General features: G+C 39.8%; 1 protein-coding gene across 1 annotated transcript in view; it reads right to left on the bottom strand.

Annotated features, from left to right (window-relative positions):
* LOC136883334 (kinesin light chain) overlaps positions 1-20,771 on the bottom strand; it is a 191,491-nt gene that overhangs the window by 105,181 nt on the left and 65,539 nt on the right. The window lies entirely within an intron of this gene.

Genomic DNA, 20,771 nt, shown 5'->3' on the forward strand with positions numbered 1-20,771 from the left:
AGGCTCCACACTTTCATCAGTCCTGTCCAATCTCTCTTGGACAACTGTTGTTCATTTCCGACCCCGGCGGTATTAGATCTGCGAATGCCACGGAGTCTTTCATTTTCACACTCTTTGTGACCCTTATCTTTCTTTGGCCGATACCTTCATTTGTCGAAGTGTCGGACCTCTTCCTGTGATCAGTGTTAAGCGTTGATGGTTGCCCAGTTGTATTTTCTCCTAAAGCAATACTTACTGCTACCTTCTCACTGTCATGGAGATAAAAATAGAAATAGAGATAATTACGAGGTTTGGTTTGAAACGGAGATTAACTAAAGACATAATTTTTAGGGAGATAACTAGCTATTCACGAATAAAAACTGTGTATATTTTCTTTGTACAATTTTATTATTTATTGAAAACTGGTAACTAACCGAATCTTCGTTTTACTTTAATAATAAAGTTACACCGCATTTTAAACATATCGTTTGCTGTCATGAAAATATTTTTGTAACAGTAAATAAATATTTTTTATTTACAGAGAGTTTTCCAAGGATTCTGTCTGAAGACTCAAATCTAACAGAACAGTTCTGAATAAAATTATTTTATGGTATATTCCTATCACGCTGAAGTTCAGCATTATGTTTCTGACAAAGTGATATTTAATTTATTGTCTACTTTGTATTTATATTTCTGAAAAGAAATAGAACTTCGAATTTTAAAATATACTTCAAGTTATTTTCAACAATTTTCAATAATTATTACTACTGGGGATGGTCTCATGTCGTCATGCGTACTACAGTGAAAGTGTATATTTCAGTATTTTCTCTTAAATGATGACATTAATGCGCGTCCCATTGCGCGCGCAACCGCTGGCCTCTATCGGGTGCTGGAATAAGATGCTGTTTGGGGTCGGAGCCAAAGTCGGAGCGGAGTCGGCTAGGTTCGGCTTTGCGTGATGTCACCCGTGGTGCTAGATGGCGGTGAATCTTAGGCCTTCCCTGCTGACCTATTCCACTGGACTGCTTGCGATAATTTACAGATCACTTACTAGATCGCAGCACTAGACCGCTAGCGCCTCGAACGGTGAGTAGCAAAATCTATTAGTCAGCTAAGAATAGCATAGAGAGCTCTGTTAATCCATGTTTGACATTCATGTACATACATTTCTCAAACATGAGTGCATATGAAATAATTGGAACCGAATTCGTCCATATATCAATAATAGTATATTGTGTTGTACTACTGTCATTGTAAATCTAACTATATATGAAAGTATAACATAATGATATTCTCTGTTGCAAATGAACTGTCCTCTATGCAACTTCCTTCATTATTTTCATATGGGACATAGTTGGCAGTCCTCCTCAAAATTAGCATGCGCCTTCCTCGTGAGGTGTACTAAATAAAACCCGGTATTTTTGGGGAGACTTGAAGAGTCAATCTCGGGTCTCATGATCTAACCATAAAAAAAACTCGTATTCCGCGGATAAGTCATTGAAGGTGAATTGCATGCACAGTGTGTGATGCTTTTTGCGTGTACTCAGTTCTTTTTTCTGAGTACTTCTCAGGTTCATTCTACCTTCGGTTTATCATCGCGTCTGTCTACTGCAATTGTATTGTAAGCCGTGATGCTGGATTTACAGTAGAATGTTGAACTAGTGGTATTTCTTGTAATATTTTATTTCCATGGAATTTCTTGTTGTTGGGTAATTATGTTTTAACTTTATTATGACACTACTGTAAGTAACCATTGCCACTGGGATATTTCCCAATTGCGATGTATTTGTTACCGGAAATAATAATTTTATAGAATTCTAGGGCGATTTTCGCTCGCTCTTTTTTGTCTCATCTGAAGTATTTCTGTTTCTTGTCGTGGGGAAGGCAATATTGCAGTATGATTTTTATGTCTTCTGTACGGAAGGCTTCTTTGGCTAACTCATATGGTAGTCTTGAGGGTGACATTTTGGAAAATGTTATTCACTTTACGCCCCACTAACTACTTTTACGACTTTCAGAGACGCCGAGGTGCCGGAATTTAGTCCCGCAGAAGTTCCTTTACGTGCCAGTAAATCTGTCGACATGAGGCTGACATTTTGACCACCTTCAAATACCACCGGACTGAGTGAGCCAGGATCAAACCTGCCAAGCTGGGGTTAGAAGGCCAGCGCCTCAACACTCCGAGCCACTCAATCCGGCTTCTTTTCAAGAATCTAGCCTTGATATTCTCAATAACTTGGAGGTCAGATAGCCTTAGGTGTTCCCAAATTAGCTCTAACCCATAAGTTAGGACAAGGAGGATCTTAACATAGAATAATGTCATGGCTTTTACTCAGTGCTTAATTTCTAAAATTTTAGGTGCCGGAACGCATGCAGATGACATATAGCAGTAGGATTAATCAATAAAGAAGACTTAAAAGTTGTAATTGACGAACTTGACAAGTACGTCAACCTCAACATTCTCATAATCAATAGAAATAAAACAGTTTAAACGGTGCCCCCTTTTCAACCATACGCCCCCCCCCCCCCCCCCCCCCAGCTGTTCCAGTTCGTTCTGGCCAAAATTAAGCACTGGTTGTACTTAAAGACAATTCAGTAGGTTGAGATCATATATGTTTCTGATGGCTGCCAAGGACCTTTCTCTTAAATGTCTTCTAAAGGAAGTAGCAGATGTCCATCTTTCGCCCAAGAATGAGAACATTGCAAGAACGTGCAGGCTACTGAAGCAGAATGGCAAAATATTTGCCACATGGACAAGAGACTGCAAGATCTACGTCCGCGAACTAGGGATGGACCAAGCATGCTAATCGGCAACGAAGCAAAGATCGCACAACTCGAGAATAAACACGGACAGTAAACACTGCAGGTACTATATTCACACGAATTTATACTGATTTTAAATGGTAGAGGACATTTATAGGAGTACGGAAATAATAAGTCCTGTTGAAATCCACTGTAATACTATAGGTAAGGGTTATTCTGCCCGAAGGCAGGTCCGAACCTCCGCAGAGGTGTTCCTCAGCCTGAGTTTACGTGCGGTAGGGTGGCCAGTTCCTTTCCGCTCCTCCATTCCCTTACCCCCACCAACAGCGCGTGGCAACCCATCCAACTCCTGACCACGCCCAATGTTGCTTAACTTCGGAGATCTCACGAGATCCGGTGTTTCAACACGGCTACGGACGTTGGCTGTGATACTATAGAAAACTATAAATTACAAACTAAGAATCAAGCTCTAAATTCTAAATTTAAATGTATCTGTATCAATGCACGAAGTGTTAGGAATAAGTTTGAGGATATTATGCTTATTATTGATGAGGTTATAACAGAAAATTGGCTATCAGATGAAGAAACATCCTATTATAACATACCTAGCTTCGAAACTTACCATCTAGCTAGAGAGGGCACTGGAGGGCGACTGTCAGTGTATGTATCGAGAAAATGGACAACTAAAGTAATTAAGATCATTAATAGTTATCACAGTATTCTCCAAATAGAAGTATTTAGCAAAAACCAGAGATATAACTTAATGTCATATTACAACCCAAAGGAGAGTAAGACTACTAACTTTATGATAGACTTCGAACTTGTTTTGTGCAATACACGAAAATCAAACTTATTGCTTATAGGAGACGATACCGTAACGTAGATTTTTTTAAAAGATAGCAATATTTACAGGAACTATACATCTTTATTGAATTGTTACAATTTTAACCCCTGCAATACAAGGCTACCAACAAGAATAACACCCACATCCTCAACTTTAATTGATCATATACACTCAAACTTTGCCACTGCTGATTACTATTTATATAATGTAATAAGTGACCTTAGTGATCATAATATTCTAATTCTAGAAGTAACAACACAAATTAAAGAGAGTACTCCATTCAATAGGGATGCAAATGTACAAACAAACATGAAAATAAATTACACTAAGCTAAATGATCTTTTCACAAAAAATACATGTACAAATCAATCTACTGACGTGAACGAAGCATACGACCAGCTCTGTGCTTTTATCAGTGAGGGACTTAGAGTAGCTAGTTCAAGTTTTGGGCAAAAAACCACCACGAAAAGATACACGTAAGCCATGGGTAACACCAAAATTCCTAGAAGTAGTAAAAAGAAAAATATCATATATGCAAAAACTAAAGCTAAAAACCCTTCAACTGAAACAATCTAAGAGTACACAGAATGTTGCAAGGACGTAATTAAAACGAAAATATTGCTAAAAAGGTCATATTATAATCATGTGATTAGGAAAGGGGATACTAATAAAGAAATGTGGAAGGCAGTAAACCAGATACTTGGAAGAACTAATAGTAAACCAAAAGTTATAAAACTTGTGTATGAAAATGTTCTACACACTTCTCGTCAAGATATTTGTAAAGCTTTTAATACATTTTTCGTTAATGTCGTTGAAAACTTGGTTGAAGATCATGGTCCATGTAACCCATCTTTGCTGTCTAATCATGCGATCTGCAACTCTGTGTACTTTTAGGCCAACAGATGTTAAGGAAGTTACACAAATCATAGAAACACTAGCCAATAAGAATAACTACACAGATGACGGAATAAATAACATACCGGTACTCCTCAAGAGGTGTGTAAATCATCTGGCCCCATTGCTCACTGAGATAATTAATTTGTCATTGCAAACAGGAGTAATACCAGATAAATATAAAATTGCAAGAGTGCTACCAGTTCTTAAGAAAGGAATACAGTCTGACCCCAGTAATTACAGATCACTGTGTATAGTATCTTCACTAGCAAAAGTACTTGAAGTAGTATTAAAAAACAAGTCTTGAATTTCCTAAAAAAAACACATTTCTTCTTCAAATTTCAGTATGGCTTCCTACCCAAACACAGTACACTTTCAGTTGCTTTTGGCATAGTGTCCCTTATACAGAATGCATTAGATAGTAATAAAACAGCAGCTGGACTTTCATAGAACTTGCAAAGGCATTTGACACAGTTAACCATATCCTACTACTTAATAAACTAGCAAATGCAGGAATTAGAGGAATAGCCTTTGAGTGGTTTAAAAATTACTTAACTGATAAGAAGCAATATATTAATATCAATGAAACTAAAGGGCCCATCTACAATGTTAAGCATGGTGTCCCACAAGGGTCAGTGCTGGGACCATTTCTGTTTCTAATATTTATTAATGATATAAGTAGCTGCCTCTGTGGATCAGCGGTAGAGTGTCGGCCTCCGGATCCCAAGATAGCGGGTTCAAACCCGGCAGAGGTAGTCGGATTTTTGAAGGGCGGAAAAAAGTCCATTCGACACTCCATGTCGTACGATGTCGGCATGTAAAAGATCTCTGGTGACACATTTGGTGTTTACCCGAAAAAATCGTTAAATCTCAGCTATAGACGCCCAAGAGAGTTTCGGTTTACTCAGTCTGCCATCTAGTGGGGGCCTAGAGTAAAACGGAACGTCGAAATTGACGAGCAGACAGCCAGATGGCGTCAAATTGAAATGTCTGCACACGGTAGCTGAGGCCATACGATTATTATTATTATTATTATTATTATTATTATTATTATTATTATTATTATTATTATTATTATTATTATTATTATAATGATATAAGTTATCTTGAGTTTACTGGTATTCCTGTTTGCAGCTGTTATATTTTATGACAGCAGTTGCGAACAAAAGATTATGGAGTATATGCAAAAAGATCTGGACGTACTAATATCATGGCTGAACAAAAATAATCTAGTAATAAGCACTTCAAAAATAGATATATTCCATAATTCCATAAACCAACACAAATTATCAATACCTGTAATGTAGTAAAAATTGGCAATGAGCCCATTGAAAGAGTAAAGCAATTTTCATATTTAGGCCTGGCTTTAGACAATAACTTAAGTTGGAATGAGCATATCGCAAATGTAAAAAAAAAATATATATATATTAGTGTGATTGGAGTACCGGTACCACTGGTGTAGCCAAGGGGGGCCCAGGGGGCCAGCCCCAATAAAATGTTTCCTGAAACTAGGGCGAGGATCAGCGGTTGTTTTACGTACGAACAACTTAAAAACTTGCGCCGAAATGTTAAATTGACGTAGCGACAAAGAATCTACTAGCAAGGCTCAATAGGGCCATACATAATTCTCCATATTTGTACTGCTTAAATAGAAAGGAAAACACTTAGGATTGTGATGCGCGGTGATATTTCCCTGTACAGGACTCAGTATTGGGAATGTAACCGTGTGTTGACAAATGTCAAGACATGAGGAAAGGGGCAGTTAGCAAGGGATTACTCAATGGGGGGCCGGAACGTGATCACCGAGATAACGGGAGCCACGGCCAGAAACAGTTGCAAGCTTACAACATCATGTCAGCTTTTGCAAATCGGTTCCCGGAAACAACAATGCCCTAGGGATCCTCGGGTTGTGCCGTGGTTGAGAGATGTGCTGTGTTTAAGTTGCAGCGTTGGGAAAACTGTGACAGGATTGTGAGTTGCACTTAGTTCATTTTTAAAATGGGAAGTCACGTTCTAGTTAATTTTTAAAATGGGAAGTCACGTTCTATTGATAAGAACTCTACATTAAAAACTAGATCCCGTCCCTTACCCTTCTTTATACTTTTGAGCCATGAACGCATCATTTATAGTGGTTTATTTTGAGTATCCAACCATTCATAGGGCTTATCTTGCACCTGAAATGGTGAGTGGATGCAGTGACGTACCCACAAAATAATTTCAGTGGGTCAGTAGCGTGGATACAACTTCTCCTTGGAAGGAGTTGTGAAAAGATGTTTTAATTTGTATTTAGAATTTGCTTTACGTCGCACCGTAGGTCTTATGGCGACGATGGGAAAGGAAAGGGCTAAGAGTGGGAAGGAAGCGTCCGTGGCCTTAATTAAGGTACAGCCCAGCCTTTGCCTGGTGTGAAAATGGGAAACCACGGAAAGCCATATTTAGGGCTGCCGACAGTGGGGTTTGAACCCACTATATCCCGCATGCAAGCACACAGCTGTGCGCCCCTAACCGCACAGCCAACTCGCCCGGAGGATATGAAAAGAAAGCCGGTCCTACCGAGTGCGGTGGCGAATCATAGCTTCTGTACTCTTAACATAAACCGGCCACCTTGGTACTACACCCCGTGAAGGTGACTACCTTCCAGGTCGTAGACATTTCGATTATGGGAGACTCAAGGCCAACTCTACTGCACCCAAAAACAAGGCTGTATCTTCCCCGTCCCATTCCTTTCTTAACTCTGTCAGTGCCGGGAATCAATTGCAGGATGCCTTAATTCAAATTCTAAAATAAGGACACCTAAAAGTAACCAGCCGGCCCCGCGGTGTAGGGTGTAGGGTTGGGGTTTTTACCTAGATCTGAGGGCTGGTTCGAGGTACACTCAGCCCACGTGTTTATAATTGAGGAGCTATCTGACGGTGAGATGGCGGCCCCGGTCTAGAATGCCAAGAATAATGGCGGAGAGGATTCGTCGTGCTGACCACATGACACCTCTTAATCTGCAGGCCTTCGGCTGAACATTGGTCGCTTGGTAGGCGATGGCCCTTCGGGACTGTTACACCATGGATTTGGGTTTGGAAAAGTGAACAGAGAAGCGACCGACACCCCTGCAAGGCTCTTTACCTTCCAGTTAGTTCTTCTGTCCGGCCTTGTGCATTTAGGACAGTTGGAAAACGTACGCCTTATTAAATGCTCCTCATAATAGGTAAGGGTTATTCTGCCGGAAGGCAGGTCTGAACCTCCGCAGAGGTGTTCCTGAGCCGGAGTTTACGTGCGGTAGGTTGGCCAGTTCCTTTCCGCTCCTCCATTCCCTTACCCCTCACCAACAGCGCGTGGCAACCCATCCAACTCCTGACCACGCCCAATGTTGCTTAACTTCGGAGATCTCACGGGATCCGGTGTTTCAACACGGCTACGGCCGTTGGCTTGTAAAAATACTAACTACATCTATTTATAACAATAATCACAACACCTCGTTTTCATGTGGCTCAGTTGGTTGAGTTGCTGTCCTTCTGAGTCCGATTTCGCAGATTCAAATCCCGGCTTGGGTCAGTAGCCCTTAAAACTGAGTTGAATTGGCAACAGATCAGCGTCGTTGGTTTCTGGCACGTTAATAAAAATTATACATACGAATATTAGGGTCACAAAACTGTAACTTTATACTGCGGTACTGTATTCTGTATCCCAGGCTTGCGAGGGAAAGTAATTAACAATTTGCTTTACGTCACACCGACACAGGTCTTATGGTGACGGTAGGATAGGAAAGGCCTAGGAGTGGGAAGGAAGCGGTCGTGGCCTTAATAATTAAGGTACAGCCCCAGCATTTGCTTGGTGTGAAAATAGGAATACACAGAAAAACATTTTCAGGGCTGCCGCCAGTGGGGTTCGAATCCACTATCTCCCGGATGTAAGTTCACAGCTGCGTGGCCCTAACGGCGAGGGAAACTAATAGGACAAGGTAAACCCTACCTAGCATATGTTGTGACGTGTATTTTTCTTTACCAACTAACAATATATCTATACCCATATGCTTTATATTCTATATTTATTTATTTATTTATTTATTTATTTATTTATTTATTTATTTATTTATTTATTTATTTATTTATTTATTTATTAGTGCCTTCTGTACAGTTGCGAAGTTATGGCTCCAGGCCCCTTCGTACACTTAACCACATACTAATCAGATTCTTAAATAAAATCCTGAGAAAATAGTTAAAACTACATAAATTAATAGAATTGACAATAAATTTAAATAAATTACTAACTAAATTAATATTAAAACGAATTAATATTAAAAATCTTAAAAATTACTAATCCGCCTCTGTGGTGTACTGGTTAGTGTGATTAGCTGCCACCCCCGCAGGCCCGGGTTCGATTCCCGGCTCTGCCACGAAATTTGAAAAGTGGTATGAGGGCTGAAACGGGGTCCACTCAGCCTCGGGAGGTCAACTGAGTAGAGGTGGGTTCGATTCCCATCCTGGAAGTGGTTCTCTGTGGTTTCCCACTTCTCCTCCAGGCAAATGCCGGGATGGTACCTAACTTACGGCCACGGCCACTTCCTTCCCTCTTCCTTGTCTATCCCTTCCAATCTTCCCATCCCCGCGCAAGGCCCCTGTTCAGCATAGCAGGTGAGGCCGCCTGGGCGGGATACTGGTCATCATCCCCAGTTGTGTCCCACGACCCAATGTCTGAAGCCCCAGGACACTGCCCTTCAGGCGGTAGAGGTGGAATCCCTCACTGAGTCCGAGGGAAAAACCGACCCTGGAAGGTAAGCTGATTAAGAAAGAAAGAAAAATGGCTAATCCTCAGGCACGCACACATTCATACTTCAACCAGTCAGTCAACTGTCCTCAGCAGGTAGTCTCGGCAGGTGACCTTAAATCGTGATTTAAAAAGCTAGTTTCTCTGACCTGAGCTGGCAGGGTATTCCATAATATGGTGACAGTCACCACAAATAACCTATTAATTTTATTTGTGCGGTGCAGTGGAGTAGGAAGAATGAGTCTAGAGCGTGTATTTAAGTTGTGAAATGATGATAAAAAGTTGAATTTAGAAGAAATATATAGTGGCTGACTTTCAGCTACCACTCTAAACAACATCGTTATTGTGTGTAGCTGCCGACGTTTATCAGACATCAGCCATGAGATAGCCTGATAGTATGGGGTGATGTGAACATCGTACCCTATATTGTAAATAAATCGCAGGCAAGAATTCAGTGCTCGTTGAAGTTTTAAGTGTTTCTTCTCTCGTCATGTCAACTAAAACAACGTCACAATAATCAACAATAGGGAGAATGAGTGTCTGTATTAGTTTGGCCTGTAGCTCAAATGGAAATATATCCCTCTGCCGTTTAAGAAGGAGCTGCCTGGGCGAGGCGGTAAAGGCGTGCTCGGTTCGCCCGGAAGGACGTGGATTCGATTCCACGTGAGGAAGTCGTAAATTTAAGAAACGAGATTTCCACTTCCGGAGGCGCATATGGCCCTGAGGTTTACTCAGCCTACACCAAAAATGAGTACCAGTTTAATTTCCGAGGGCAAAGGCGGTCGGGCGTATAGCTAACCACTCTACCCATCACGTGCCGGGGTTATGAACGGTGGAAAAGCCTTTACCTTCCACCGCTCCAAGGGCCTTCATGGCCTTCATGACCTGTACCGAAATGGCTTTGCTTTGCTTTTTGTCGTTTAAGAGGGTGAAGAATTATAAAAATCTTTTTACGTATTCCTTTCTTGTGATCAGACCAATCAACTGTTTCATTCAACAACACGCCGAGATTTTTAACCGTTTTACTGTAGGGAATAATGTTACCATTCAGTAGGATAGGCGGTATTGCGACATTGTTTGAGCAGCTCAGTAATTTTCGTGATCCAATTATGATTGCCTGAAATTTTTTGCAGTTTAGTGTAAGAGAGTTTCGTTGTACATATACACTGAGTCGTCGGAGGTCATTGTTAATGCCTTGCAGTGTCGATATATTTGAAGATCGTCAGCATACAGGTGGTGTGTGTTATTTACTGTCACAGATGGTATGTCATTGATATAAATACAGAAAATTAGGGGCCCTGGAATACTGCCCTGTGGGGCACCACTAAGTTTCATTTTCCATTTAGAGGCCTTGTCGGTTACTGTTACATGCTGTTGACGGTTACTCAAATAAGAACTAAAAACCTTAAGCGCAGCCAGGTCGAAATTTAGCAGTTCCATTTTCTTTATCACAGTCGGAATTACTATAGTGTCAAAGGCGCTGCTGAAGTCAAGAAGGATAAGTATAGTGATCAGTCGTTTGTCCATAGCGTTTCTAATGTCTTCAGTAACCTTCAAAAGTGCTGTCGCGGTATTGTGACCCTTCTTAAATCCATATTGCTTAGGGTCCAAAAAAGCATTTTTATTTAGGTATTCCAGAACTTGCTCATGTACGAACGGGCTTTAGAAAGCGTAGGGAGTATGGACATGGGTCGATAGTCAGAGGGTGATTGTGGGTCTAAACTCTTAGGTACCGGTATAATATTGGCTGTTTTCCAGACAGGAGGCAAAGTTCCGTTTAGTAAACAGTAGTTTAGTATGTGCATCAATATAGGCAGGACAGCACCCATAATGTTATGTATAAAAGTAATAGGAATATCATCTACACCTGTAGTCTTTGATTTAATCGAGTAAAAGCCTTTTTAACCTGATTTTCTGTGACACTGTGAAATGTGAATGATGGATTGGCTGGAGGGGAGGGCGATGAGTCGGTGCAGTAAATTGGGGTAGGTAGAATATTTATTCTACTAAAGTAATCGCTCAGTTCGTCAAGTGGAGTGTCAGGAGTCTCTGTTGATGTGTTACTGTCCCCAGAGCTCTAAGTTGGTCCCATGCGCAATTAGAATTTAAGCTGTTAGCTAACTTCCGGAAATGGGTATATATATTTTTTTTTATTTCTGATTAAATGCTTTGTGCGATTTCTTAAGATGCGGTAAGATTCGAAGTCTGTGTCATCTAGGGTTTGTTTATGATGTCAAAATACCGAGTAACGGCGGGCCATCATTCTCTTGGCTTCATCATCTAGCCATGGACAAGGGCGAGAAACCTGTTTTCGAGGTGTGTGTGTGTGTGTGTGTGTGTGTGTGTGTGTGTGTGTGTGTGTGTGTGTGTATTTCTTTTGCCGCATTATTTGTATAAAATGTCACTTCTTTATTGCTTATAACATGACCATTATTTTAATAACATTACCGTATTTATTTCAAACCAGAATATTGCATCTTTTCTCAAACTGTTTATTCTTGCATTCATTTCACTTGTACTTGGAATACGGTATATGAAATGCTGCGGTTATGTTGGGATGGGAGTCGTCCAAGGAGTCCAGACACCCCAGGAGTTTTAACGAATATACTTTTATTAAGCATTTTATACATAATGTATATTAATAATAGCTTCCGGAGTCCGACTCATTGGCTGAATGAGCAGTGTTGATACCTTCGGTTCAGAGGGTCCCGGATTCGATTCCCGGCCGGGTCGGGGATTTTAATCCCGTCTGATTAATTTTTTTGGCTCTGGGACTGAGTGTTTGTCCCAACACTTTCCTCTTCATATTCAGACAACATACTACACTACCAACCACCAAAGAAAGGCACAACAGTGATTACATCCCTCCATATAGGGATGGCGTTGGGAAGGACATCAGGCCTCAAAACAGGCCCAAATCCACATGTGCGACACAGTTCGCACCCGCGACCCCACAGATGTTGGAAAAGCGGGGGGAAAAGAAGAATAAGATTACTATTAGCTTCGGGAATCCGCACCAATCCGCCACTCTTATTTGGATCCAAGGACACTCATTTCCTTTTTAGGTATTCTACATCACCTAAATTCTGGAAGTTTGGACACCTATCAAAATAAAATTTTGGATGAATATGATTTCTGTTAATACAGAACTACGATACAGCAAAGATATTCACACCCATAACACAAGATCAGCAAACTAGTTTTACAAAGATTCCACTAACACTACCAAATATGGTGTTAAAAGCATTTCTTATTCAGCAAGCACAGCCTTTAACAATTTACCTTCAGAATTGAAACAAATCAATGAGTTGTACCGATTTAAGAAAGAAGTACGCAGGTACTTCCTTGAACAGTAGGCTAGGTTGGAGAATAAATTCATAACCACTGTGTACCTACCTATTTTTCCATCTAAGTTTAGTTTATTTTGAATATCTTCTTTTTTCATGTAAAATAATGATGTTATGATGTAAATTAATATTTGTAAAAAATTCCTTGTTATATATGTAGGCCTATGCCTTATCTGTTAACTGAAACTAAAAGCTGCCAAGCTGTGACTGTAAAGGGCATTCCCTCCTTGAGCCACTAGCTCACTGGGACATTCTATAATAAATAAATAAATAAATAAATAAATAAATAAATAAATAAATAAATAAATAAATAAATAAATAAATAAATAAATAAATAGTTGAAGTGTGATCCCTAAATATTCGAATGAATTCACAATTTTTAAGATTGCTTTGCTGCTATGCATCATGTCATTTGCAGCAATTCTCTGTTCTTTCTGGAAGACCATTTGAACCGTTTAATCCTATTGCTACGTCATCTGCATACTGGTACATCACAACCGATATATTATTCGGTATTTCACTTCCGTTTACTTCTGCATCCTTGCAGGAAGACACTGCAGGGCTGCTGTTATAGGAGTAATATATTTTTCTTTTTTTTAGGTAGATCTGCTAAAACGAAATACAATATTTCAGGTTTAGTGTTCTCTTTTGTTGGTTAGAATAGAACCCGTGATCAGTAGCAGCGATTAGGGGGGCGAGGGGGCAGGGGCACTCACCAACCCCCCCCCCCCCCCACACACACGCACACTTTGTGGAGCTAATTATTAATATTTTTTCAATTTTAGCCACCTGAAACAGGGAATTATTTTCTAAAACATGTACAAACCCTGCTGTCTTTTCAGCTAACTCTTTCCTTTAATTTAGTTTATTATTAAGAAAAATATTTAGCGGAAACGGGCACAAAATGTCGTTCGTCACTGCTAACCGAATTTTACAGCACCCTCAGAGCAATGTGTAGCATGTTCTGCGACGGAGGGTAGCAGGGACATATGTTTACCAAGGTTACCCGCATTCGTCAATCTGGCAATTTCACTCAGTCAATGTGTCTGTTCAGTTCTACCTAGTACCTGTTACTTTGTTAGTGTGTAGCCACATATTAGATTACTTTTGAATTGTATACTCACACCATAATTCTATTTAATTGTGATACATGTGTAATTATTGTTTCTTTGGTGAAAGTTTTATTGTATAGTGTTTTTATTACCGCACTTAAGTTAGTAGACTGTCAACCTTTACGTCTCTATCAAAATTCGCTCAGAGAGCATCAAAAACATTTTTCAATTTTGATGTCTAACCCCCCCCCCCCCGCCAACCTCACCTTAGCTATATCTATTGGACCTGGGTACTTTTTGTTGCCTACATATTTTTGTGCCCCCTCACTTTTAATTCCCAATTGTCGTGTGATGGGATAGATAGGCCACCTCTGTTATTGCTCTTCAGGAGAGCTGGCTGCTGTGAAACTATTATTTGGAGAACTGCCTTGCAAACATCACATTTCGCTACTTGTGTAAATTTTTCACAGCAAAACCATATATATTGCACCACATCCTTAACATACATCAAATTAACTGGATGTGGAATGTGGTCATAATCTCACGACTAACGGCAAATACAGTAGAGACAATACGCGACACTCAGCGAGATATCGAGGGACAGCTACTAGAGCTCTCTCTAGCGGATTGACCTGAGAACTACTGATTCTGTCATAAGAGCGCGTGTATTTGTCTGTGAAGTTTTTGGTGTTATTTATGCGTTTTCAGTGAGTTGACATAATTAAATAATAGCATGTGTCATTCCTTGATGTCTCCTCTCAACATGAGGGGAAAGGTATGTGCTGTGTTTGGCTGCAGTAACTATGAAGTAGAGAATGCGCGGTCTTTCTTCCGTTTCCTTCGTGACAAGAAAATGTAAGTAACATTGTGTTTGCAGATATATATTCTTCCAGTGACAAGAGATTTTTATAGTACTTCATAATCTTCTGTCCTACTCGACTCATATTTTAACTGGCTTAAAATATAATATGCATATTTGATTGTATAGTGCAGCAGTTAACCTTCAATACCGATGTGTTGTTGCAGGTGTGATCTGTGGGTTTGATTTAATTCAGAAAATACATATGCATATGCGTGTGGCTGGTTGTGTTCCAAGTTACCCCATTTGGAATGCCGTAATGCGTTGTCAAGCACTGAAGAAAATATGGGTGATTTAAGAAATGTACATATTTTGTTGAAACAATATGATGATGCAAATTTGCTTTACCCTAATGTAATGGCATTATGGCAAGTATTGCTTATAGGGAAAGTTTGAATGTCTTTGAGGCCTAATTTATAGATTTTCTTTCTGTTAGTTGACTTCAAGTTAAAAGGAAAATTATTCATCTCTTAAATGTAAATTCATTGAATCATGTGTGTAAGGAATGTTCCAATATTTGTGTTGACAGTGTTTTAATATGATGATACAATGCTTTTAAATGAGAAAAAAGAAAAATCTAGCCGTGAACGTTCAGGCAGGAATTCTAAAGCTAAAAAAGTAATGCATAAATGAAAGATCAAGCCCTTTCACAGCAGTCTATTTCACATCTTGATTATATGTCTAATTTCAGTCTTTAAATAATAACCTGTTAAAAATTTCTTCATTCATTTATCCAAATTGCTTTAGCAACTTTGAAGTTAATATCTTAGTAACAATTTTTTTCTAGACGTAATTTATTTATCCATTTCCGTACATACATTTCCATTGATATTGGAATTTAGCATGAATTTTCAGGTCAAGCCACTAGGAGCGCGACTTGTCTCCCATTTTAACAAGGCTAAATCCGGAAGTGTCACGTATTGTCTCTACTGTATTTGCTAACGGAGAGTACATCAGTACTGTTGGTAGGCAGACTAATAGGATCACCAATTATCCGAGTATATAGGTGGGCCGGCGTAAGGTTGCACATGACAGCTGCGCACAATGTTGGTCACACTGCAATGGCGGACGAAGCGATGTTGCCGCAGTAACAACAGCTTATTGCACGACACGTGAGTTTTTAAAAACATGGGAGAGATATTTTTAATGTCATCGCGATGATACATAATACAAATAAAATCCGCCGACAAAAATCGAACTTTATACTCACCGTTTATTCATCACACAATATGATACGAGATAAATATACTACGAAGTTCTTATTATCGCGATGTTAGAAGGTACGGAAGAAATCGGCCGACAAGAATCTCACTTTAAATACACCAATAAATGTTAGAATAATTTACACCGGTGCTAACACAAAAGGTTTCAAGTAAAATCTATAAAATGTACGAAAATTCAGAAACGTTATTTTCATACCTGATTGACAAAGGTAGAGGCTCGATATACTCCAGATCACTGCCATCACTACCGTCGCCTTCGTTGTCATTGTCATCAGATCATCAACTCCTGACAGTCTCTGATGATGCCATGTGTTGCTATTGCCGAATTAATGAACCTTGCGACATGGCCAACTTTCTTCACCCACAAAGCCGTATCCATTCGAGCAATACTCTCCCGAACAGTCCTTCCACTTCAGTAAGGACTCATTAGTGCGTACGTAATGTTTTACTTCACCCCATACCGTACCAACTCAATGAGGTTGAAGTGACAGTGGTATGGTAGTAACCTAATCACCTCGTGGCCTTGTTCCTTCGCTACTTCGTCGACTAATTTAGTCATACACATATGCGCTGGGGTATTTCTTTACCGCAGCCATTCTACTAACAGTTCTTTACGGGCGCTGGAAGTAGCGGTCTTGTCCATTATTATGGAGTGGTAAGGTGCATTGTCCATAACAATGACAGAAGGGACTTTGAGCTGTAATAATCGCACTCGTGTCTTCGTATTACACCAGCCTGGAAATAATTCCTGTTACAGGAGATAGCTTAATTCGTTTCTTTCCCGGAGTGCTGTTAAGCAAGTCCCTACTATCAGCCCCGTTTCCGCTACTGCTATGTACCGGTACCCCAGTCCCTTTTTACTTTTGTTCTTGGAGGCGAACACCTCTCTGAATAACAATACGATTTGAAAGCCCTAATGTTTGACATATGCGTTCCACACCATGATCTGCAGGAACAGAGAGGCGGCTAGCGTACGAATTTCCTCTCCCTCTCGTAAAACTCGCGAGTTCTCCGCACTAATTCTAATGCCTGACTATTAAGGGACACTCCGTGCTTCATGACTATGTTGCCGTTTCCGAGACATCGCACTGCATTCGTTAAAATGAAATTTCACAATTATCTCACGACGAAAACAAAACTTTCATAAATGCGCGAATGACACCTGACCACGTGCTAGCGGAGATAGGCAAAACGGCAACACTTCAATGCGGTAGTCAAGCTAGTTATAGATGGCACCACTATACTACCCATATTGCCAACAACAATCGACTGTAAATAGTTCGTATTTATTTTGTAGCTCGCTTAAACTTTATAACATTTTTTTTAAAGTCTCATGTTTGTGTAAGCAAATAAAAGATTATAAGCACTATATGGCATTAAATAATAATTGACATGAATAAAATACGTAACTGTACCTGACATAAAAAGTAGTAGATTGGTGATTCTGATTAACGGGTAACGTTCTTCATTTCATTTTTGTAGTGGTGCCAACATGACTTACAACTGTCAAGTGCAACCTTGTGCCGGACCACCTATAGTCTATACAATTCACAGTTACAGTAGGATCAACTGCAGAGCAATTGGCACTGGTTGTAGTACCTATCTGTATATGAAGCAAATGCTGTTTCAAACTGCCTAGCTATGTAATGGTCCATAAGGTCTCCATGACTCTAATGGCACTAAAAAATACTTCCAAGTGATCCTGACTAAGTTTATAAGTGAGCAGAAAATGAATCTTCAGTATGGAATGTTCAAAATGAAGTTATACACTCCTAAGACAGGTTTTAAACATGATCAGACCTATGAAACCAGTTTTCCTAGACAAACACCACCATCTGTAGAGATTGTACATATTCATTAAGTGGTCCTTTGATTTTAAAAGGAGATCTGCAAAAGTGGTTTGGTCCTAATCTTCAAAATTTGACCAAGGGAGAATACAAGTTGGTAATGTGACTGCGGAGAGGCATTTCTAGGTTCCAATTTTTTTTAAAGGTACATATATTAGACACCTGACTTAAGACATTATGAAACATATAAACCATGTATATGATCATAGTTTGTAATGGTCTACGAAACCACAGATTAATTTAGGTAAATGTTATCTTACCTGTGAAAAGAACTGCCAGATTCTTTTCTGAAAGTCTCCTTGCACCCATATGCTACACAGTAGTTCACCATACATTACTGGTTCCTGAAGGGACCAGTCTTCCTGTGAACTTTGTATCCACACATTGTGAAGTTTCTCTGTCTCAAGCCATGCTTTACTGTGGAACCTCACTTTGAAATATTCCAACAAAACTCCCCACTTCAACTGATGAATGTGGTTGTCAAGGAGTAGTGAATCAAATTAATGCTAAAAGTCATTTTTAAATACGCTGTTCACTATTCCTGCCTATAACACAATGTTCAAAACAGTCAGCTTCTCGAGATCTCTAATTTGAGTATGTGACCTCATCAGCTACATATGAGTTACAAGACCAAAGGTTGTAAGTGTGTACTGATATGGTACAGTATTATACCATTAATAAAGTACCCAACCAGTAAGTATCATTAGTATTGATAACCAATTTTTATTTTCTGCAAATGGCAATTTAGCTAGGAATGAAAGTAGTATCAATAAAATATACTGTATAATCTTAAATATGAACGTTTTATTTATTCACATATATACATCTATATTGTAGCCTGTTATGCTTTTCAGGATTCAGTCTGCTACCCTGTGTAAATTTAAAAAATGATCCCACCGCAATCTTGCCCATCTTGACTGAGTCCATTATTCTCCCAGGTAACCTATCCCCCTCCGTACACCTCGCACGTTTCCCACCACCAAAGCCAGTTTATGAGTACAGCTTCTTCAATAAAGTTCAGTCCTAACTTAGCCTTTATCTCCTCATTCCATGTACCCTCCTGCCATTGTTCACACCTGTTTGCACCAGCAATTATTTTTGCTAATTTCATGTCTGTTACTTCTTACTTATGAATAAGATATCCTGAGTCCACTGAGCTTTCATGGATACATAAAACCTATAATACTATTTATAAATATGGATTAATCATAAAATAAACACACTAAATAACAGTAGAAAATTGATGTTATAAGCAAGCTCTGCTTCATGGAACTTGTGAACTTCATCCTCATCTGCACCCTCACATGGTGAACATAGTGAGGCCATACTTGTCGTAATGCCTTCCAACAGCTAGATCTACCCACATCATTTACTCATTTTCATGCCTAACAGAAACTATGTTGCCTGCGTAGTTTTTCTGATGAACAGCCATGCCCTACACTCTGTCCTTCCCTTTTCAGCACCTGTTAAGAATACTTCATAATCTCCTCTCTCTTCCTTGATATCTCCCCTTATCAGTGGCGTATACTGGGATCAAGACGTGGGCTACCACTAGACTTAGGTTACCCCTTTTCGATAGTTGGTTTAGGGAACGTCAAGCCTTAAGCATTTTGAGCTATAGCCAACGGAGAAACCTGCTGTGTTGTCAAGGCTGCTTCACAAGCTACTGCCCTGGCCTCTGCTACTGTCAATACTCAACACCTGATCAGTCGAGATGGTAGCCTAAGGTTTAGCAAATTGAAATCCGGGTTTATGGCTAAATGGATAGAATGTTTGCCTTTGGTCCGATGGCCCCGGTTCAATTTTCAAAATCAACCCCTCATACTGTTAATTCCCCTGGCTTGGGGACTGCGTGTTTATGACATCTTCGTCATTCATTTTATCTTCATTAGGTCAGCCTATACAGCCTATACAGATGCCATGCACCATTATTAATAATAATATCATCAAATAAAAATGTTGAATTTCACAGGGGTTGTACCCATCGTTCACTGGTTAATTGGCTTCTTCAGGAGATCAGTGGTGGTGTCCGACCCATGACCATGGGTTTGATTCAAACCAATAAAAAAGAACACTAAACCTGAAAGATTGCATTTCATTTTAGCAGATCTACCTATAAAAATAAAACTATATTACTCCTATAAAAGCAGCCCTGCAGTGTCGTCTACATGGATGTAGAAGTAAACGGGAGTGAAATACTAGCACTCTTATCTATATAATTCAGAAGGATGAGGTGAGGAGGTATATATGATGAGTAACTCATGGTTGACAGTTAGCAGTGGCGATCTAACAGACCGAAGCCTAGCACACCTATCCTTCCCGGACCCTGGCCCTATCAGGCATACAGCAGGAAGCCGCATGCGGTGAGTCGAGGGGAGATGGACAAGAGTCTGGGCTTCAATATCAATCTCCGAAGCCTTGTTCTCAGAAATACGAGCGGCGTTATTTTATCATTGCTTTCAAGTTCTGTAAATGGAACAATGTGTCAAATGCTTACATTATAATGTGCTTTAGATTTCCATCGTTCTCATTTGAGTCTTTCGAATTGACGCCCGATAGGTGACCTGCGCGTCTGTGAGAATGGGGCCGTACCTATGATGAATTCTAATTCTGAAGACGGCCACACACCAAGCTCCCGAACCATCGGAATTAACCAATGAAGGTTAAAATCCTCTACCGCGCCGGGAATCGAACGCGGGAGCTCTTGGACCAAAGATCAGCACGCTAACCATTTAGCCAAACAGCCGGATAACTTGGAATAATAGCCTAATTGCTGCATAAAAGGACAATACGTTGACAATGCTGAATGTAACTATAGAGATAAAAAGGAGTGGTAAGTATGAAGGCTCTATTTTACATATTGTTTTTTTGGCGTCGTTTGACTCCCACAGTGCTGAAATATATTTTTGTTTATAAGGCCATTGACGATGCTATTAATTCAACAAATGCAGTCACTTCCATGTGGTTTAACCGAAAACCACAGGCAACTACCGGCAATACGAACTTGAAGACATATGGAATAGCATTTAAGCAGGATCTTTTAAATTCGAGGATGTGAAAAGGAGATATTTATCGTCTCTTTCCAAGATTTAAGGGCCGAATTCATAGTCAGCATTTATATATAAGTGGAACCCTTAAGTATTAAGGGATCACTTATAATAAGTATTCACTTATATGAGTTTACATTTCATAGACAGCATTTATA

The sequence above is a fragment of the Anabrus simplex genome, chromosome 11 (genome assembly GCF_040414725.1).
Source record: "Anabrus simplex isolate iqAnaSimp1 chromosome 11, ASM4041472v1, whole genome shotgun sequence".
In the NCBI taxonomy this organism is placed as follows: Eukaryota; Metazoa; Arthropoda; class Insecta; order Orthoptera; family Tettigoniidae; genus Anabrus; species Anabrus simplex.